Source organism: Pseudophryne corroboree, chromosome 6 (assembly GCF_028390025.1).
Source record: "Pseudophryne corroboree isolate aPseCor3 chromosome 6, aPseCor3.hap2, whole genome shotgun sequence".
In the NCBI taxonomy this organism is placed as follows: domain Eukaryota; kingdom Metazoa; phylum Chordata; class Amphibia; order Anura; family Myobatrachidae; genus Pseudophryne; species Pseudophryne corroboree.
The window spans coordinates 38,635,181-38,658,017 of record NC_086449.1 but is presented as its reverse complement, the minus strand read 5'-3'; the positions used below and the strand labels follow the sequence as shown (position 1 = coordinate 38,658,017).

Here is a 22,837-nt window from a genome sequence, read left to right as displayed (position 1 = left end):
AATGAAACGATGCAATATGAAACAAAACTTAATCATAAAGAAACCAAGAGTACAGAGTATGCTTCAATGTCAATATATGGTAATTTCCAATTAACTGGGTTATTTTTGCATAAGTATTATGAGAAATGAGCAGAATGGACATTTATTATGAAACTGTGCAGGTGATATAGTTAAACCTGTGAGCAAATATCACATTACAGAAGGTGGATGACAGACTTGGCAATTTGTTTCTTTTATGGTGTTTCATTTGGTAAATTTCATCTTCAAAATGGTAATTGACCCCGACGTGATTTGAACACGCAATATTCTGATCTAGAGCCAGACGCGCCACCGTTGCGCCACGAGGTCATTTATGAGCAATGGTTTCTTTACTGATTGCGGTGCTTTAGACGATAAATATACTTTCTGTAAAAACTGAATCAAGAATTTTGTTATTGATAAGCAAACAAGCCCACATCTTTGCTTCCATAACCAAAGAATATGACTGTTTGTCTTTCCTTAAATGTAAAGTCATTATTCTTAGCAAAATAAGTAAGCTGAAAGGAAAAATTGATCAAAAAATCAAATTACTTCTATATGTCTTACAAAGTAAAGTAATTGTTGGTGTTAGCACTTATGTATAATTTTGAAGTTGTCTTTGACAGGAAATGAAACGATGCAATATGAAACAAAACTTAATCATAAAGAAACCAAGAGTACAGAGTATGCTTCAATGTCAAGATATGGTAATTTCCAATTAACTGGGTATTTTTTGTATAAGTATTATGAGAAATGAGCAGAATGGATATTTATTATGAAACTGTGCAGGTGATATAGTTATACCTGTGAGCAAATATCACATTACAGAAGGTGGATGACAGACTTGGCAATTTGTTTCTTTTATGGTGTTTCATTTGGTAAATTTCATCTTCAAAATGGCAATTGACCCCGACGTGATTTGAACACGCAATCTTCTGATCTGGAGTCAGACATGCTACCATTGCGCCACGAGGTCACTTATGTGCAGTGGCTTATTTACTGATTGTGGTGCTTAAGACTATCAATATACTTTCTGTAAATACTGAATCAAGAATTTGATTATTGATAAGCAATCAAGCCCACATCCTTGCTTCCATAACCAAAGAATATGACTGTTTGTCTCCCCTTCAGTGCAAAGTCATTATTCTTCACAAAATAGGTAAGCTGAAAGGAAAAATTGATCAAAAAATCAAATTACTTCTATATGTCTTACAAAATAAAGTAATTGTTGGTGTTAGCACTTATGTAAAATTTTGAAGTTGTCTGTGACCGGAATTGAAATGATGCATTATGAAACAAAACTTAGTCATAAAGAAAGCAAGAGTACAGAGTATGCTTCAATGTCAAGATATGGTAATTTCCAATTAACTGGGTATTTTTTGTATAAGTATTATGAGAAATGAGCAGAATGGACATTTATTATGAAACTGTGCAGGTGATATAGTTATACCTGTGAGCAAATATCCCATTACAGAAGGTGGATGACAGACTTGGCAATTTGTTTCTTTTATGGTGTTTCATTTGGTAAATTTCATCTTCAAAATGGCAATTGACCCCGACGTGATTTGAACACGCAATTTTCTGATCTAGAGTCAGACGCGCCACCGTTGCGCCACGAGGTCATTTATGAACAGTGATTTGTTTACTGATTGCGGTGCTTTAGACGATAAATATACTTTCTTTAAAAACTGAATCAAGAATTTGTTTTTTGATAAGCAAACAAGCCCACATCTTTGCTTCCATAACCAAAGAATATGACTGTTTGTCTTTCCTTAAATGTAAAGTCATTATTCTTAGCAAAATAAGTAAGCTGAAAGGAAAAATTGATCAAAAAAATCAAATTACTTCTATATGTCTTACAAAATAAAGTAATTGTTGGTGTTAGCACATATGTAAAATTTTGAAGTTGTCTGTGACCGGAATTGAAATGTTGCAATATAAAACAAAACTTAGTCATAAAGAAACCAAGAGTACAGAGTATGCTTCAATGTCAATATATGGTAATTTCCAATAAACTGGGTTATTTTTGCATAAGTATTTTGAGAAATGAGCAGAATGGACATTTATTATGAAACTGTGCAGGTGATATAGTTATCCCTGTGAGCAAATATCACATTACAGAAGGTGGATGACAGACTTGGCAATTTGTTTCTTTTATGGTGTTTCATTTGGTAAATTTCATCTTCAAAATGGCAATTGACCCTGACGTAAATTGAACACGCAACCTTCTGATCTGGAGTCAGACACTCTACCGTTGCACCACGAGGTCACTTATGTGCAGTGGCTTATTTACTGATTGTGGTGCTTTAGACTATCAATATACTTTCTGTAAATACTGAATCAAGAATTTGGTTATTGATAAACAAACAAGCCCACATCTTTGCTTCCATAACCAAAGAATATGACTGTTTGTCTTTCCTTAAATGTAAAGTCATTATTCTTAGCAAAATAAGTAAGCTGAAAGGAAAAATTGATCCCAAAAAATCAAATTACTTCTATATGTCTTACAAAATAAAGTCATTGTTGGTGTTAGCACTTATGGAAAATTTTGAAGTTGTCTGTGACCGGAATTGAAATGATGCGATATGAAACAAAACTTAGTCATAAAGAAACCAAGAGTACAGAGTATGCTTCAATGTCAATATATGGTAATTTCCAATAAACTGGTTTATTTTTGCATAAGTATTATGAGAAATGAGCAGAATGAACATTTATTATGAAACTATGCAGGTGATATAATTATACCTGTGAGCAAATATCACATTACAGAAGGTGGATGACAGACTTGGTAATTTGTTTCTTTTATGGTGTTTCATTTGGTAAATTTCATCTTCAAAATGGCAAATGACCCCAACGTGAATTGAACACGCAATCTTCTGATCTGGAGTCAGACACGCTACCGTTGCACCACGAGGTCACTTATGAGCAGTTGCTTATTTACTGATTGTGGTGCTTTAGACTACCAATATACTTTCTGTAAATACTGAATCAAGAATTTGGTTATTGATAAGCAATCAAGCCCAAATCCTTGCTTCCATAACCAAAGAATATGACTGTTTGTCTCCCCTTCAGTGCAAAGTCATTATTCTTAACAAAATAGGTAAGCTGAAAGGAAAAATTGATCAAAAAAGTCAAGTTACTTCTAAATGTCTTACAAAATAAAGTAATTGTTGGTGTTAGCACTTATGTAAAATTTTGAAGTTGTCTTTGACCGGAAATGAAACGATGCAATATGAAACAAAACTTAATCATAAAGAAACCAAGAGTACAGAGTATGCTTCAATGTCAATATATGGTAATTTCCAATTAACTGGGTTATTTTTGCATAAGTATTATGAGAAATGAGCAGAATGGACATTTATTATGAAACTGTGCAGGTGATATAGTTAAACCTGTGAGCAAATATCACATTACAGAAGGTGGATGACAGACTTGGCAATTTGTTTCTTTTATGGTGTTTCATTTGGTAAATTTCATCTTCAAAATGGGAATTGACCCCGACGTGATTTGAACACGCAATATTCTGATCTAGAGCCAGACGCGCCACCGTTGCGCCACGAGGTCATTTATGAGCAATGGTTTCTTTACTGATTGCGGTGCTTTAGACGATAAATATACTTTCTGTAAAAACTGAATCAAGAATTTTGTTATTGATAAGCAAACAAGCCCACATCTTTGCTTCCATAACCAAAGAATATGACTGTTTGTCTTTCCTTAAATGTAAAGTCATTATTCTTAGCAAAATAAGTAAGCTGAAAGGAAAAATTGATCAAAAAATCAAATTACTTCTATATGTCTTACAAAGTAAAGTAATTGTTGGTGTTAGCACTTATGTATAATTTTGAAGTTGTCTTTGACAGGAAATGAAACGATGCAATATGAAACAAAACTTAATCATAAAAAAACCAAGAGTACAGAGTATGCTTCAATGTCAAGATATGGTAATTTCCAATTAACTGGGTATTTTTTGTATAAGTATTATGAGAAATGAGCAGAATGGATATTTATTATGAAACTGTGCAGGTGATATAGTTATACCTGTGAGCAAATATCACATTACAGAAGGTGGATGACAGACTTGGCAATTTGTTTCTTTTATGGTGTTTCATTTGGTAAATTTCATCTTCAAAATGGCAATTGACCCCGACGTGATTTGAACACGCAATCTTCTGATCTGGAGTCAGACATGCTACCATTGCGCCACGAGGTCACTTATGTGCAGTGGCTTATTTACTGATTGTGGTGCTTAAGACTATCAATATACTTTCTGTAAATACTGAATCAAGAATTTGATTATTGATAAGCAATCAAGCCCACATCCTTGCTTCCATAACCAAAGAATATGACTGTTTGTCTCCCCTTCAGTGCAAAGTCATTATTCTTCACAAAATAGGTAAGCTGAAAGGAAAAATTGATCAAAAAATCAAATTACTTCTATATGTCTTACAAAATAAAGTAATTGTTGGTGTTAGCACTTATGTAAAATTTTGACGTTGTCTGTGACCGGAATTGAAATGATGCATTATGAAACAAAACTTAGTCATAAAGAAAGCAAGAGTACAGAGTATGCTTCAATGTCAAGATATGGTAATTTCCAATTAACTGGGTATTTTTTGTATAAGTATTATGAGAAATGAGCAGAATGGACATTTATTATGAAACTGTGCAGGTGATATAGTTATACCTGTGAGCAAATATCCCATTACAGAAGGTGGATGACAGACTTGGCAATTTGTTTCTTTTATGGTGTTTCATTTGGTAAATTTCATCTTCAAAATGGCAATTGACCCCGACGTGATTTGAACACGCAATTTTCTGATCTAGAGTCAGACGCGCCACCGTTGCGCCACGAGGTCATTTATGAACAGTGATTTGTTTACTGATTGCGGTGCTTTAGACGATAAATATACTTTCTTTAAAAACTGAATCAAGAATTTGTTTTTTGATAAGCAAACAAGCCCACATCTTTGCTTCCATAACCAAAGAATATGACTGTTTGTCTTTCCTTAAATTTAAAGTCATTATTCTTAGCAAAATAAGTAAGCTGAAAGGAAAAATTGATCAAAAAAATCAAATTACTTCTATATGTCTTACAAAATAAAGTAATTGTTGGTGTTAGCACATATGTAAAATTTTGAAGTTGTCTGTGACCGGAATTGAAATGTTGCAATATAAAACAAAACTTAGTCATAAAGAAACCAAGAGTACAGAGTATGCTTCAATGTCAATATATGGTAATTTCCAATAAACTGGGTTATTTTTGCATAAGTATTTTGAGAAATGAGCAGAATGGACATTTATTATGAAACTGTGCAGGTGATATAGTTATCCCTGTGAGCAAATATCACATTACAGAAGGTGGATGACAGACTTGGCAATTTGTTTCTTTTATGGTGTTTCATTTGGTAAATTTCATCTTCAAAATGGCAATTGACCCTGACGTAAATTGAACACGCAACCTTCTGATCTGGAGTCAGACACTCTACCGTTGCACCACGAGGTCACTTATGTGCAGTGGCTTATTTACTGATTGTGGTGCTTTAGACTATCAATATACTTTCTGTAAATACTGAATCAAGAATTTGGTTATTGATAAACAAACAAGCCCACATCTTTGCTTCCATAACCAAAGAATATGACTGTTTGTCTTTCCTTAAATGTAAAGTCATTATTCTTAGCAAAATAAGTAAGCTGAAAGGAAAAATTGATCCAAAAAAATCAAATTACTTCTATATGTCTTACAAAATAAAGTAATTGTTGGTGTTAGCACTTATGGAAAATTTTGAAGTTGTCTGTGACCGGAATTGAAATGATGCGATATGAAACAAAACTTAGTCATAAAGAAACCAAGAGTACAGAGTATGCTTCAATGTCAATATATGGTAATTTCCAATAAACTGGGTTATTTTTGCATAAGTATTATGAGAAATGAGCAGAATGAACATTTATTATGAAACTATGCAGGTGATATAATTATACCTGTGAGCAAATATCACATTACAGAAGGTGGATGACAGACTTGGTAATTTGTTTCTTTTATGGTGTTTCATTTGGTAAATTTCATCTTCAAAATGGCAAATGACCCCAACGTGAATTGAACACGCAATCTTCTGATCTGGAGTCAGACACGCTACCGTTGCACCACGAGGTCACTTATGAGCAGTTGCTTATTTACTGATTGTGGTGCTTTAGACTACCAATATACTTTCTGTAAATACTGAATCAAGAATTTGGTTATTGATAAGCAATCAAGCCCAAATCCTTGCTTCCATAACCAAAGAATATGACTGTTTGTCTCCCCTTCAGTGCAAAGTCATTATTCTTAACAAAATAGGTAAGCTGAAAGGAAAAATTGATCAAAAAAGTCAAGTTACTTCTAAATGTCTTACAAAATAAAGTAATTGTTGGTGTTAGCACTTATGTAAAATTTTGAAGTTGTCTTTGACCGAAAATGAAACGATGCAATATGAAACAAAACTTAATCATAAAGAAACCAAGAGTACAGAGTATGCTTCAATGTCAATATATGGTAATTTCCAATTAACTGGGTTATTTTTGCATAAGTATTATGAGAAATGAGCAGAATGGACATTTATTATGAAACTGTGCAGGTGATATAGTTAAACCTGTGAGCAAATATCACATTACAGAAGGTGGATGACAGACTTGGCAATTTGTTTCTTTTATGGTGTTTCATTTGGTAAATTTCATCTTCAAAATGGGAATTGACCCCGACGTGATTTGAACACGCAATATTCTGATCTAGAGCCAGACGCGCCACCGTTGCGCCACGAGGTCATTTATGAGCAATGGTTTCTTTACTGATTGCGGTGCTTTAGACGATAAATATACTTTCTGTAAAAACTGAATCAAGAATTTTGTTATTGATAAGCAAACAAGCCCACATCTTTGCTTCCATAACCAAAGAATATGACTGTTTGTCTTTCCTTAAATGTAAAGTCATTATTCTTAGCAAAATAAGTAAGCTGAAAGGAAAAATTGATCAAAAAATCAAATTACTTCTATATGTCTTACAAAGTAAAGTAATTGTTGGTGTTAGCACTTATGTATAATTTTGAAGTTGTCTTTGACAGGAAATGAAACGATGCAATATGAAACAAAACTTAATCATAAAAAAACCAAGAGTACAGAGTATGCTTCAATGTCAAGATATGGTAATTTCCAATTAACTGGGTATTTTTTGTATAAGTATTATGAGAAATGAGCAGAACGGATATTTATTATGAAACTGTGCAGGTGATATAGTTATACCTGTGAGCAAATATCACATTACAGAAGGTGGATGACAGACTTGGCAATTTGTTTCTTTTATGGTGTTTCATTTGGTAAATTTCATCTTCAAAATGGCAATTGACCCCGACGTGATTTGAACACGCAATCTTCTGATCTGGAGTCAGACATGCTACCATTGCGCCACGAGGTCACTTATGTGCAGTGGCTTATTTACTGATTGTGGTGCTTAAGACTATCAATATACTTTCTGTAAATACTGAATCAAGAATTTGATTATTGATAAGCAATCAAGCCCACATCCTTGCTTCCATAACCAAAGAATATGACTGTTTGTCTCCCCTTCAGTGCAAAGTCATTATTCTTCACAAAATAGGTAAGCTGAAAGGAAAAATTGATCAAAAAATCAAATTACTTCTATATGTCTTACAAAATAAAGTAATTGTTGGTGTTAGCACTTATGTAAAATTTTGACGTTGTCTGTGACCGGAATTGAAATGATGCATTATGAAACAAAACTTAGTCATAAAGAAAGCAAGAGTACAGAGTATGCTTCAATGTCAAGATATGGTAATTTCCAATTAACTGGGTATTTTTTGTATAAGTATTATGAGAAATGAGCAGAATGGACATTTATTATGAAACTGTGCAGGTGATATAGTTATACCTGTGAGCAAATATCCCATTACAGAAGGTGGATGACAGACTTGGCAATTTGTTTCTTTTATGGTGTTTCATTTGGTAAATTTCATCTTCAAAATGGCAATTGACCCCGACGTGATTTGAACACGCAATTTTCTGATCTAGAGTCAGACGCGCCACCGTTGCGCCACGAGGTCATTTATGAACAGTGATTTGTTTACTGATTGCGGTGCTTTAGACGATAAATATACTTTCTTTAAAAACTGAATCAAGAATTTGTTTTTTGATAAGCAAACAAGCCCACATCTTTGCTTCCATAACCAAAGAATATGACTGTTTGTCTTTCCTTAAATTTAAAGTCATTATTCTTAGCAAAATAAGTAAGCTGAAAGGAAAAATTGATCAAAAAAATCAAATTACTTCTATATGTCTTACAAAATAAAGTAATTGTTGGTGTTAGCACATATGTAAAATTTTGAAGTTGTCTGTGACCGGAATTGAAATGTTGCAATATAAAACAAAACTTAGTCATAAAGAAACCAAGAGTACAGAGTATGCTTCAATGTCAATATATGGTAATTTCCAATAAACTGGGTTATTTTTGCATAAGTATTTTGAGAAATGAGCAGAATGGACATTTATTATGAAACTGTGCAGGTGATATAGTTATCCCTGTGAGCAAATATCACATTACAGAAGGTGGATGACAGACTTGGCAATTTGTTTCTTTTATGGTGTTTCATTTGGTAAATTTCATCTTCAAAATGGCAATTGACCCTGACGTAAATTGAACACGCAACCTTCTGATCTGGAGTCAGACACTCTACCGTTGCACCACGAGGTCACTTATGTGCAGTGGCTTATTTACTGATTGTGGTGCTTTAGACTATCAATATACTTTCTGTAAATACTGAATCAAGAATTTGGTTATTGATAAACAAACAAGCCCACATCTTTGCTTCCATAACCAAAGAATATGACTGTTTGTCTTTCCTTAAATGTAAAGTCATTATTCTTAGCAAAATAAGTAAGCTGAAAGGAAAAATTGATCCAAAAAAATCAAATTACTTCTATATGTCTTACAAAATAAAGTAATTGTTGGTGTTAGCACTTATGGAAAATTTTGAAGTTGTCTGTGACCGGAATTGAAATGATGCGATATGAAACAAAACTTAGTCATAAAGAAACCAAGAGTACAGAGTATGCTTCAATGTCAATATATGGTAATTTCCTATAAACTGGGTTATTTTTGCATAAGTATTATGAGAAATGAGCAGAATGAACATTTATTATGAAACTATGCAGGTGATATAATTATACCTGTGAGCAAATATCACATTACAGAAGGTGGATGACAGACTTGGTAATTTGTTTCTTTTATGGTGTTTCATTTGGTAAATTTCATCTTCAAAATGGCAAATGACCCCAACGTGAATTGAACACGCAATCTTCTGATCTGGAGTCAGACACGCTACCGTTGCACCACGAGGTCACTTATGAGCAGTTGCTTATTTACTGATTGTGGTGCTTTAGACTACCAATATACTTTCTGTAAATACTGAATCAAGAATTTGGTTATTGATAAGCAATCAAGCCCAAATCCTTGCTTCCATAACCAAAGAATATGACTGTTTGTCTCCCCTTCAGTGCAAAGTCATTATTCTTAACAAAATAGGTAAGCTGAAAGGAAAAATTGATCAAAAAAGTCAAGTTACTTCTAAATGTCTTACAAAATAAAGTAATTGTTGGTGTTAGCACTTATGTAAAATTTTGAAGTTGTCTTTGACCGAAAATGAAACGATGCAATATGAAACAAAACTTAATCATAAAGAAACCAAGAGTACAGAGTATGCTTCAATGTCAATATATGGTAATTTCCAATTAACTGGGTTATTTTTGCATAAGTATTATGAGAAATGAGCAGAATGGACATTTATTATGAAACTGTGCAGGTGATATAGTTAAACCTGTGAGCAAATATCACATTACAGAAGGTGGATGACAGACTTGGCAATTTGTTTCTTTTATGGTGTTTCATTTGGTAAATTTCATCTTCAAAATGGGAATTGACCCCGACGTGATTTGAACACGCAATATTCTGATCTAGAGCCAGACGCGCCACCGTTGCGCCACGAGGTCATTTATGAGCAATGGTTTCTTTACTGATTGCGGTGCTTTAGACGATAAATATACTTTCTGTAAAAACTGAATCAAGAATTTTGTTATTGATAAGCAAACAAGCCCACATCTTTGCTTCCATAACCAAAGAATATGACTGTTTGTCTTTCCTTAAATGTAAAGTCATTATTCTTAGCAAAATAAGTAAGCTGAAAGGAAAAATTGATCAAAAAATCAAATTACTTCTATATGTCTTACAAAGTAAAGTAATTGTTGGTGTTAGCACTTATGTATAATTTTGAAGTTGTCTTTGACAGGAAATGAAACGATGCAATATGAAACAAAACTTAATCATAAAGAAACCAAGAGTACAGAGTATGCTTCAATGTCAAGATATGGTAATTTCCAATTAACTGGGTATTTTTTGTATAAGTATTATGAGAAATGAGCAGAATGGATATTTATTATGAAACTGTGCAGGTGATATAGTTATACCTGTGAGCAAATATCACATTACAGAAGGTGGATGACAGACTTGGCAATTTGTTTCTTTTATGGTGTTTCATTTGGTAAATTTCATCTTCAAAATGGCAATTGACCCCGACATGATTTGAACACGCAATCTTCTGATCTGGAGTCAGACATGCTACCATTGCGCCACGAGGTCACTTATGTGCAGTGGCTTATTTACTGATTGTGGTGCTTAAGACTATCAATATACTTTCTGTAAATACTGAATCAAGAATTTGATTATTGATAAGCAATCAAGCCCACATCCTTGCTTCCATAACCAAAGAATATGACTGTTTGTCTCCCCTTCAGTGCAAAGTCATTATTCTTCACAAAATAGGTAAGCTGAAAGGAAAAATTGATCAAAAAATCAAATTACTTCTATATGTCTTACAAAATAAAGTAATTGTTGGTGTTAGCACTTATGTAAAATTTTGAAGTTGTCTGTGACCGGAATTGAAATGATGCATTATGAAACAAAACTTAGTCATAAAGAAAGCAAGAGTACAGAGTATGCTTCAATGTCAAGATATGGTAATTTCCAATTAACTGGGTATTTTTTGTATAAGTATTATGAGAAATGAGCAGAATGGACATTTATTATGAAACTGTGCAGGTGATATAGTTATACCTGTGAGCAAATATCCCATTACAGAAGGTGGATGACAGACTTGGCAATTTGTTTCTTTTATGGTGTTTCATTTGGTAAATTTCATCTTCAAAATGGCAATTGACCCCGACGTGATTTGAACACGCAATTTTCTGATCTAGAGTCAGACGCGCCACCGTTGCGCCACGAGGTCATTTATGAACAGTGATTTGTTTACTGATTGCGGTGCTTTAGACGATAAATATACTTTCTTTAAAAACTGAATCAAGAATTTGTTTTTTGATAAGCAAACAAGCCCACATCTTTGCTTCCATAACCAAAGAATATGACTGTTTGTCTTTCCTTAAATGTAAAGTCATTATTCTTAGCAAAATAAGTAAGCTGAAAGGAAAAATTGATCAAAAAAATCAAATTACTTCTATATGTCTTACAAAATAAAGTAATTGTTGGTGTTTGCACATATGTAAAATTTTGAAGTTGTCTGTGACCGGAATTGAAATGTTGCAATATAAAACAAAACTTAGTCATAAAGAAACCAAGAGTACAGAGTATGCTTCAATGTCAATATATGGTAATTTCCAATAAACTGGGTTATTTTTGCATAAGTATTTTGAGAAATGAGCAGAATGGACATTTATTATGAAACTGTGCAGGTGATATAGTTATCCCTGTGAGCAAATATCACATTACAGAAGGTGGATGACAGACTTGGCAATTTGTTTCTTTTATGGTGTTTCATTTGGTAAATTTCATCTTCAAAATGGCAATTGACCCTGACGTAAATTGAACACGCAACCTTCTGATCTGGAGTCAGACACTCTACCGTTGCACCACGAGGTCACTTATGTGCAGTGGCTTATTTACTGATTGTGGTGCTTTAGACTATCAATATACTTTCTGTAAATACTGAATCAAGAATTTGGTTATTGATAAGCAATCAAGCCCAAATCCTTGCTTCCATAACCAAAGAATATGACTGTTTGTCTCCCCTTCAGTGCAAAGTCATTATTCTTAACAAAATAGGTAAGCTGAAAGGAAAAATTGATCAAAAAAGTCAAGTTACTTCTAAATGTCTTACAAAATAAAGTAATTGTTGGTGTTAGCACTTATGTAAAATTTTGAAGTTGTCTTTGACCGGAAATGAAACGATGCAATATGAAACAAAACTTAATCATAAAGAAACCAAGAGTACAGAGTATGCTTCAATGTCAAGATATGGTAATTTCCAATTAACTGGGTATTTTTTGTATAAGTATTATGAGAAATGAGCAGAATGGATATTTATTATGAAACTGTGCAGGTGATATAGTTATACCTGTGAGCAAATATCACATTACAGAAGGTGGATGACAGACTTGGCAATTTGTTTCTTTTATGGTGTTTCATTTGGTAAATTTAATCTTCAAAATGGCAATTGACCCCGACGTGAATTGAACACCCAATCTTCTGATCTAGAGTCAGACGTGCCACCGTTGCGCCACGAGGTCATTTATGAGCAATGGTTTCTTTACTGATTGCGGTGCTTTAGACGATAAATATACTTTCTTTAAAAACTGAATCAAGAATTTGTTTTTTGATAAGCTAAAAAGCGCACATCTTTGCTTCCATAACCAAAGAATATGACTGTTTGTCTTTCCTTAAATGTAAAGTCATTATTCTTAGCAAAATAAGTAAGCTGAAAGGAAAAATTGATCAAAAAAATCAAATTACTTCTATATGTCTTACAAAATAAAGTAATTGTTGGTGTTAGCACTTATGTAAAATTTTGAAGTTGTCTGTGACCGGAATTGAAATGATGCATTATGAAACAAAACTTAGTCATAAAGAAAGCAAGAGTACAGAGTATGCTTCAATGTCAAGATATGGTAATTTCCAATTAACTGGGTATTTTTTGTATAAGTATTATGAGAAATGAGCAGAATGGACATTTATTATGAAACTGTGCAGGTGATATAGTTATACCTGTGAGCAAATATCCCATTACAGAAGGTGGATGACAGACTTGGCAATTTGTTTCTTTTATGGTGTTTCATTTGGTAAATTTCATCTTCAAAATGGCAATTGACCCCGACGTGATTTGAACACGCAATTTTCTGATCTAGAGTCAGACGCGCCACCGTTGCGCCACGAGGTCATTTATGAACAGTGATTTGTTTACTGATTGCGGTGCTTTAGACGATAAATATACTTTCTTTAAAAACTGAATCAAGAATTTGTTTTTTGATAAGCAAACAAGCCCACATCTTTGCTTCCATAACCAAAGAATATGACTGTTTGTCTTTCCTTAAATGTAAAGTCATTATTCTTAGCAAAATAAGTAAGCTGAAAGGAAAAATTGATCAAAAAAATCAAATTACTTCTATATGTCTTACAAAATAAAGTAATTGTTGGTGTTAGCACATATGTAAAATTTTGAAGTTGTCTGTGACCGGAATTGAAATGTTGCAATATAAAACAAAACTTAGTCATAAAGAAACCAAGAGTACAGAGTATGCTTCAATGTCAATATATGGTAATTTCCAATAAACTGGGTTATTTTTGCATAGGTATTTTGAGAAATGAGCAGAATGGACATTTATTATGAAACTGTGCAGGTGATATAGTTATCCCTGTGAGCAAATATCACATTACAGAAGGTGGATGACAGACTTGGCAATTTGTTTCTTTTATGGTGTTTCATTTGGTAAATTTCATCTTCAAAATGGCAATTGACCCTGACGTAAATTGAACACGCAAACTTCTGATATGGAGTCAGACACTCTACCGTTGCACCACGAGGTCACTTATGCACAGTGGCTTATTTACTGATTGTGGTGCTTTAGACTATCAATATACTTTCTGTAAATACTGAATCAAGAATTTGGTTATTGATAAACAAACAAGCCCACATCTTTGCTTCCATAACCAAAGAATATGACTGTTTGTCTTTCCTTAAATGTAAAGTCATTATTCTTAGCAAAATAAGTAAGCTGAAAGGAAAAATTGATCAAAAAAATCAAATTACTTCTATATGTCTTACAAAATAAAGTAATTGTTGGTGTTAGCACTTATGGAAAATTTTGAAGTTGTCTGTGACCGGAATTGAAATGATGCAATATGAAACAAAACTTAGTCATAAAGAAACCAAGAGTACAGAGTATGCTTCAATGTCAATATATGGTAATTTCCAATAAACTGGGTTATTTTTGCATAAGTATTTTGAGAAATGAGCAGAATGGACATTTATTATGAAACTGTGCAGGTGATATAGTTATCCCTGTGAGCAAATATCATATTACAGAAGGTGGATGACAGACTTGGCAATTTGTTTCTTTTATGGTGTTTCATTTGGTAAATTTCATCTTCAAAATGGCAATTGACCCTGACGTGAATTGAACACGCAACCTTTTGATCTGGAGTCAGACACTCTAGCGTTGCACCACGAGGTCACTTATGAGCAGTGGCTTATTTACTGATTGTGGTGCTTTAGACTATCAATATACTTTCTGTAAATACTGAATCAAGAATTTGGTTATTGATAAGCAATCAAGCCCAAATCCTTGCTTCCATAACCAAAGAATATGACTGTTTGTCTCCCCTTCAGTGCAAAGTCATTATTCTTAACAAAATAGGTAAGCTGAAAGGAAAAATTGATCAAAAAAGTCAAGTTACTTCTAAATGTCTTACAAAATAAAGTAATTGTTGGTGTTAGCACTTATGTAAAATTTTGAAGTTGTCTTTGACCGGAAATGAAACGATGCAATATGAAACAAAACTTAATCATAAAGAAACCAAGAGTACAGAGTATGCTTCAATGTCAAGATATGGTAATTTCCAATTAACTGGGTTATTTTTGCATAAGTATTATGAGAAATGAGCAGAATGGACATTTATTATGAAACTGTGCAGGTGATATAGTTAAACCTGTGAGCAAATATCACATTACAGAAGGTGGATGACAGACTTGGCAATTTGTTTCTTTTATGGTGTTTCATTTGGTAAATTTCATCTTCAAAATGGTAACTGACCCCGACGTGATTTGAACACGCAATATTCTGATCTAGAGCCAGACGCGCCACCGTTGCGCCACGAGGTCATTTATGAGCAATGGTTTCTTTACTGATTGCGGTGCTTTAGACGATAAATATACTTTCTGTAAAAACTGAATCAAGAATTTTGTTATTGATAAGCAAACAAGCCCACATCTTTGCTTCCATAACCAAAGAATATGACTGTTTGTCTTTCCTTAAATGTAAAGTCATTATTCTTAGCAAAATAAGTAAGCTGAATGGAAAATTTGATCAAAAAATCAAATTACTTCTATATGTCTTACAAAATAAAGTAATTGTTGGTGTTAGCACTTATGTATAATTTTGAAGTTGTCTTTGACAGGAAATGAAACGATGCAATATGAAACAAAACTTAATCATAAAGAAACCAAGAGTACAGAGTATGCTTCAATGTCAAGATATGGTAATTTCCAATTAACTGGGTATTTTTTGTATAAGTATTATGAGAAATGAGCAGAATGGATATTTATTATGAAACTGTGCAGGTGATATAGTTATACCTGTGAGCAAATATCACATTACAGAAGGTGGATGACAGACTTGGCAATTTGTTTCTTTTATGGTGTTTCATTTGGTAAATTTCATCTTCAAAATGACAATTGACCCTGACGTGATTTGAACACACAATCTTCTGATCTGGAGTCAGACATGCTACCATTGCGCCTCGAGGTCACTTATGTGCAGTGGCTTATTTACTGATTGTGGTGCTTAAGACTATCAATATACTTTCTGTAAATACTGAATCAAGAATTTGATTATTGATAAGCAATCAAGCCCACATCCTTGCTTCCATAACCAAAGAATATGACTGTTTGTCTCCCCTTCAGTGCAAAGTCCTGTTTGTCTCCCGCATTGATTATTGCAATAGTCTCCTAACTGGTCTTCCCAAAACGAGACTCTCACCACTACAATCCATTCTGAATGCAGCGGAGAGGCTTATCTTCCTCACTAGACGTTCATCGTCTGCAGATCCACTCTGTCAGTCCCTCCATTGGTTACCTGTATTCTACCGCTTTCAATATAAAATACTTTTACTCACACACAAGGCCATTAACCAAACTACACCAACGTACATCACTTCGCTTATCACAGAATATCTCCCAACCCGACCTCTGCGCTCTTCACAAGACCTGCGTCTCTCATCCACACTCATTACTCGCTCCCACTCACGACTGCAGGACTTTCATCGGGCTGCACCCACTCTGTGGAATGCCCTACCACACACAATAAGACTCTCCTCTAGTCTCCAAACCTTCAAGCGTTCCCTCAAAACTCACCTCTTTAGGCAAGCGTATCAAATTCCTGAACCGCCCACATAACTTTCATAAACCTTGCTATCAAATTACATCCACTCTGTACAGTCCACACATATCCTCACATGTCTTCTCATTCTATGCAATAGATAGCACCTTTCCTTATGTACATATGCCTATAGATTGTAAGCTTGCGAGCAGGGCCTTCCTACCTCTATGACTGTTATCACCCAGTTTGTAATTGTTATTTCAAATTGTAAAGCGCAACGGAATTTGCTGCGCTATATAAGAAACTGTTAATAAATTAATAAATAAATAAAGTCATTATTCTTCACAAAATAGGTAAGCTGAAAGGAAAAATTGATCAAAAAATCAAATTACTTCTATATGTCTTACAAAATAAAGTAATCGTTGGTGTTAGCACTTATGTAAAATTTTGAAGTTGTCTTTGACAGGAAATGAAACGATGCAATATGAAACAAAACTTAATCATAAAGAAACCAAGAGTACAGAGTATGCTTCAATGTCAAGATATGGTAATTTCCAATTAACTGGGTATTTTTTGTATAAGTATAATGAGAAATGAGCAGAATGGATATTTATTATGAAACTGTGCAGGTGATATAGTTATACCTGTGAGCAAATATCACATTACAGAAGGTGGATGACAGACTTGGCAATTTGTTTCTTTTATGGTGTTTCATTTGGTAAATTTCATCTTCAAAATGGCAATTGACCCCGACGTGAATTGAACACCCAATCTTCTGATCTAGAGTCAGATGCGCCACCGTTGCGCCACGAGGTCATTTATGAGCAATGGTTTCTTTACTGATTGCGGTGCTTTAAACGATAAATATACTTTCTTTAAAAACTGAATCAAGAATTTGTTTTTTGATAAGCTAAAAAGCGCACATCTTTGCTTCCATAACCAAAGAATATGACTGTTTGTCTTTCCTTAAATGTAAAGTCATTATTCTTAGCAAAATAAGTAAGCTGAAAGGAAAAATTGATCAAAAAAATCAAATTACTTCTATATGTCTTACAAAATAAAGTAATTGTTGGTGTTAGCACTTATGTAAAATTTTGAAGTTGTCTGTGACCGGAATTGAAATGATGCAATATGAAACAAAACTTAATCATAAAGAAACCAAGAGTACAGAGTATGCTTCAATGTCAATATATGGTAATTTCCAATAAACTGGGTTATTTTTGCATAAGTATTATGAGAAATTAGCAGAATGGACATTTATTATGAAACTGTGCAGGTGATATAGTTATCCTTGTGAGCAAATATAACATTACAGAAGGTGGATGACAGACTTGGTAATTTGTTTCTTTTATGGTGTTTCATTTGGTAAATTTCATCTTCAAAATAGTAAATTACCCCGATGTGATTTGAACACACAACCTTCTGATCTGGAGTCAGACATGCTACCATTGCGCCACGAGGTCACTTATGTGCAGTGGCTTATTTACTGATTGTGGTGCTTAAGACTATCAATATACTTTCTGTAAATACTGAATCAAGAATTTGATTATTGATAAGCAATCAAGCCCACATCCTTGCTTCCATAACCAAAGAATATGACTGTTTGTCTCCCCTTCAGTGCAAAGTCATTATTCTTCACAAAATAGGTAAGCTGAAAGGAAAAATTGATCAAAAAATCAAATTACTTCTATATGTCTTACAAAATAAAGTAATTGTTGGTGTTAGCACTTATGTAAAATTTTGAAGTTGTCTTTGACAGGAAATGAAACGATGCAATATGAAACAAAACTTAATCATAAAGAAACCAAGAGTACAGAGTATGCTTCAATGTCAAGATATGGTAATTTCCAATTAACTGGGTATTTTTTGTATAAGTATTATGAGAAATGAGCAGAATGGATATTTATTATGAAACTGTGCAGGTGATATAGTTATACCTGTGAGCAAATATCACATTACAGAAGGTGGATGACAGACTTGGCAATTTGTTTCTTTTATGGTGTTTCATTTGGTAAATTTCATCTTCAAAATGGCAATTGACCCCGACGTGAATTGAACACCCAATCTTCTGATCTAGAGTCAGACGTGCCACCGTTGCGCCACAAGGTCATTTATGAGCAATGGTTTCTTTACTGATTGCGGTGCTTTAGATGATAAATATACTTTCTTTAAAAACTGAATCAAGAATTTGTTTTTTGATAAGCTAAAAAGCGCACATCTTTGCTTCCATAACCAAAGAATATGACTGTTTGTCTTTCCTTAAATGTAAAGTCATTATTCTTAGCAAAATAAGTAAGCTGAAAGGAAAAATTGATCAAAAAAATCAAATTACTTCTATATGTCTTACAAAATAAAGTAATTGTTGGTGTTAGCACTTATGTAAAATTTTGAAGTTGTCTGTGACCGGAATTGAAATGATGCAATATGAAACAAAACTTAGTCATAAAGAAACCAAGAGTACAGAGTATGCTTCAATGTCAATATATGGTAATTTCCAATAAACTGGGTTATTTTTGCATAAGTATTATGAGAAATGAGCAGAATGGACATTTATTATGAAACTGTGCAGGTGATATAGTTATCCTTGTGAGCAAATATAACATTACAGAAGGTGGATGACAGACTTGGTAATTTGTTTCTTTTATGGTGTTTCATTTGGTAAATTTCATCTTCAAAATAGTAAATGACCCCGATGTGATTTGAACACACAACCTTCTGATCTGGAGTCAGACATGCTACCATTGCGCCACGAGGTCACTTATGTGCAGTGGCTTATTTACTGATTGTGGTGCTTAAGACTATCAATATACTTTCTGTAAATACTGAATCAAGAATTTGATTATTGATAAGCAATCAAGCCCACATCCTTGCTTCCATAACCAAAGAATATGACTGTTTGTCTCCCCTTCAGTGCAAAGTCATTATTCTTCACAAAATAGGTAAGCTGAAAGGAAAAATTGATCAAAAAATCAAATTACTTCTATATGTCTTACAAAATAAAGTAATTGTTGGTGTTAGCACTTATGTAAAATTTTGAAGTTGTCTGTGACCGGAATTGAAATGATGCATTATGAAACAAAACTTAGTCATAAAGAAAGCAAGAGTACAGAGTATGCTTCAATGTCAAGATATGGTAATTTCCAATTAACTGGGTATTTTTTGTATAAGTATTATGAGAAATGAGCAGAATGGACATTTATTATGAAACTGTGCAGGTGATATAGTTATACCTGTGAGCAAATATCCCATTACAGAAGGTGGATGACAGACTTGGCACTTTGTTTCTTTTATGGTGTTTCATTTGGTAAATTTCATCTTCAAAATGGCAATTGACCCCGACGTGATTTGAACACGCAATTTTCTGATCTAGAGTCAGACGCGCCACCGTTGCGCCACGAGGTCATTTATGAACAGTGATTTGTTTACTGATTGCGGTGCTTTAGACGATAAATATACTTTCTTTAAAAACTGAAACAAGAATTTGTTTTTTGATAAGCAAACAAGCCCACATCTTTGCTTCCATAACCAAAGAATATGACTGTTTGTCTTTCCTTAAATGTAAAGTCATTATTCTTAGCAAAATAAGTAAGCTGAAAGGAAAAATTGATCAAAAAAATCAAATTACTTCTATATGTCTTACAAAATAAAGTAATTGTTGGTGTTAGCACTTATGTAAAATTTTGAAGTTGTCTGTGACCGGAATTGAAATGTTGCAATATAAAACAAAACTTAGTCATAAAGAAACCAAGAGTACAGAGTATGCTTCAATGTCAATATATGGTAATTTCCAATAAACTGGGTTATTTTTGCATAAGTATTTTGAGAAATGAGCAGAATGGACATTTATTATGAAACTGTGCAGGTGATATAGTTATCCTTGTGAGCAAATATAACATTACAGAAGGTGGATGACAGACTTGGTAATTTGTTTCTTTTATGGTGTTTCATTTGGTAAATTTCATCTTCAAAATAGTAAATGACCCCGATGTGATTTGAACACACAACCTTCTGATCTGGAGTCAGACATGCTACCATTGCGCCACGAGGTCACTTATGTGGAGTGGCTTATTTACTGATTGTGGTGCTTAAGACTATCAATATACTTTCTGTAAATACTGAATCAAGAATTTGATTATTGATAAGCAATCAAGCCCACATCCTTGCTTCCATAACCAAAGAATATGACTGTTTGTCTCCCCTTCAGTGCAAAGTCATTATTCTTCACAAAATAGGTAAGCTGAACGGAAAAATTGATCAAAAAATCAAATTACTTCTATATGTCTTACAAAATAAAGTAATTGTTGGTGTTAGCACTTATGTAAAATTTTGAAGTTGTCTTTGACAGGAAATGAAACGATGCAATATGAAACAAAACTTAATCATAAAGAAACCAAGAGTACAGAGTATGCTTCAATGTCAAGATATGGTAATTTCCAATTAACTGGGTATTTTTTGTATAAGTATTATGAGAAATGAGCAGAATGGACATTTATTATGAAACTGTGCAGGTGATATAGTTATACCTGTGAGCAAATATCACATTATAGAAGGTGGATGACAGACTTGGTAATTTGTTTCTTTTATGGTGTTTAATTTGGTAAATTTCATCTTCAAAATGGCAATTGACCCCGACGTGATTTGAACACGCAATCTTCTGATCTGGAGTCAGACATGCTACCATTGCGCCACGAGGTCACTTATGTGCAGTGGCTTATTTACTGATTGTGGTGCTTAAGACTATCAATATACTTTCTGTAAATACTGAATCAAGAATTTGATTATTGATAAGCAATCAAGCCCACATCCTTGCTTCCATAACCAAAGAATATGACTGTTTGTCTCCCCTTCAGTGCAAAGTCATTATTCTTCACAAAATAGGTAAGCTGAAAGGAAAAATTGATCAAAAAATCAAATTACTTCTATATGTCTTACAAAATAAAGTAATTGTTGGTGTTAGCACTTATGTAAAATTTTGAAGTTGTCTGTGACCGGAATTGAAATGATGCATTATGAAACAAAACTTAGTCATAAAGAAAGCAAGAGTACAGAGTATGCTTCAATGTCAAGATATGGTAATTTCCAATTAACTGGGTATTTTTTGTATAAGTATTATGAGAAATGAGCAGAATGGACATTTATTATGAAACTGTGCAGGTGATATAGTTATACCTGTGAGCAAATATCCCATTACAGAAGGTGGATGACAGACTTGGCAATTTGTTTCTTTTATGGTGTTTCATTTGGTAAATTTCATCTTCAAAATGGCAATTGACCCCGACGTGATTTGAACACGCAATTTTCTGATCTAGAGTCAGACGCGCCACCGTTGCACCACGAGGTCATTTATGAACAGTGATTTGTTTACTGATTGCGGTGCTTTAGACGATAAATATACTTTCTTTAAAAACTGAATCAAGAATTTGTTTTTTGATAAGCAAACAAGCCCACATTTTTGCTTCCATAACCAAAGAATATGACTGTTTGTCTTTCCTTAAATGTAAAGTCATTATTCTTAGCAAAATAAGTAAGCTGAAAGGAAAAATTGATCAAAAAAATCAAATTACTTCTATATGTCTTACAAAATAAAGTAATTGTTGGTGTTAGCACTTATGGAAAATTTTGAAGTTGTCTGTGACCGGAATTGAAATGATGCAATATGAAACAAAACTTAGTCATAAAGAAACCAAGAGTACAGAGTATGCTTCAATGTCAATATATGGTAATTTCCAATAAACTGGGTTATTTTTGCATAAGTATTTTGAGAAATGAGCAGAATGGACATTTATTATGAAACTGTGCAGGTGATATAGTTATCCCTGTGAGCAAATATCACATTACAGAAGGTGGATGACAGACTTGGCAATTTGTTTCTTTTATGGTGTTTCATTTGGTAAATTTCATCTTCAAAATGGCAATTGACCCTGACGTAAATTGAACACGCAACCTTCTGATCTGGAGTCAGACACTCTACCGTTGCACCACGAGGTCACTTATGTGCAGTGGCTTATTTACTGATTGTGGTGCTTTAGACTATCAATATACTTTCTGTAAATACTGAATCAAGAATTTGGTTATTGATAAACAAACAAGCCCACATCTTTGCTTCCATAACCAAAGAATATGACTGTTTGTCTTTCCTTAAATGTAAAGTCATTATTCTTAGCAAAATAAGTAAGCTGAAAGGAAAAATTGATCAAAAAAAATCAAATTACTTCTATATGTCTTACAAAATAAAGTAATTCTTGGTGTTAGCACTTATGGAAAATTTTGAAGTTGTCTGTGACCGGAATTGAAATGATGCAATATGAAACAAAACTTAGTCATAAAGAAACCAAGAGTACAGAGTATGCTTCAATGTCAATATATGGTAATTTCCAATAAACTGGGTTATTTTTGC

General features: G+C 33.5%; 11 non-coding genes across 11 annotated transcripts; all 11 read right to left on the bottom strand.

Annotated features, from left to right (window-relative positions):
• Positions 1–922: 922 nt before the first annotated feature.
• TRNAW-CCA (transfer RNA tryptophan (anticodon CCA)) lies at positions 923–994 on the bottom strand. Its single transcript has one exon. It is a non-coding gene; the product is annotated as a tRNA-Trp (tRNA).
• Positions 995–2,863: 1,869 nt separating this feature from the next.
• Positions 2,864–2,935, bottom strand: TRNAW-CCA (transfer RNA tryptophan (anticodon CCA)). The gene has a single exon. It is a non-coding gene; the product is annotated as a tRNA-Trp (tRNA).
• Positions 2,936–4,156: 1,221 nt separating this feature from the next.
• TRNAW-CCA (transfer RNA tryptophan (anticodon CCA)) lies at positions 4,157–4,228 on the bottom strand. Its single transcript has one exon. It is a non-coding gene; the product is annotated as a tRNA-Trp (tRNA).
• Positions 4,229–6,097: 1,869 nt separating this feature from the next.
• TRNAW-CCA (transfer RNA tryptophan (anticodon CCA)) lies at positions 6,098–6,169 on the bottom strand. The gene has a single exon. It is a non-coding gene; the product is annotated as a tRNA-Trp (tRNA).
• Positions 6,170–7,390: 1,221 nt separating this feature from the next.
• On the bottom strand, positions 7,391–7,462 carry TRNAW-CCA (transfer RNA tryptophan (anticodon CCA)). The gene has a single exon. It is a non-coding gene; the product is annotated as a tRNA-Trp (tRNA).
• Positions 7,463–9,331: 1,869 nt separating this feature from the next.
• On the bottom strand, positions 9,332–9,403 carry TRNAW-CCA (transfer RNA tryptophan (anticodon CCA)). The gene has a single exon. It is a non-coding gene; the product is annotated as a tRNA-Trp (tRNA).
• A 1,221-nt stretch (positions 9,404–10,624) lies between these two features.
• Positions 10,625–10,696, bottom strand: TRNAW-CCA (transfer RNA tryptophan (anticodon CCA)). Its single transcript has one exon. It is a non-coding gene; the product is annotated as a tRNA-Trp (tRNA).
• A 7,135-nt stretch (positions 10,697–17,831) lies between these two features.
• On the bottom strand, positions 17,832–17,903 carry TRNAW-CCA (transfer RNA tryptophan (anticodon CCA)). Its single transcript has one exon. It is a non-coding gene; the product is annotated as a tRNA-Trp (tRNA).
• Positions 17,904–19,124: 1,221 nt separating this feature from the next.
• Positions 19,125–19,196, bottom strand: TRNAW-CCA (transfer RNA tryptophan (anticodon CCA)). The gene has a single exon. It is a non-coding gene; the product is annotated as a tRNA-Trp (tRNA).
• Positions 19,197–20,417: 1,221 nt separating this feature from the next.
• Positions 20,418–20,489, bottom strand: TRNAW-CCA (transfer RNA tryptophan (anticodon CCA)). The gene has a single exon. It is a non-coding gene; the product is annotated as a tRNA-Trp (tRNA).
• Positions 20,490–21,063: 574 nt separating this feature from the next.
• Positions 21,064–21,135, bottom strand: TRNAW-CCA (transfer RNA tryptophan (anticodon CCA)). Its single transcript has one exon. It is a non-coding gene; the product is annotated as a tRNA-Trp (tRNA).
• Between the last annotated feature and the right edge of the window lie 1,702 nt (positions 21,136–22,837).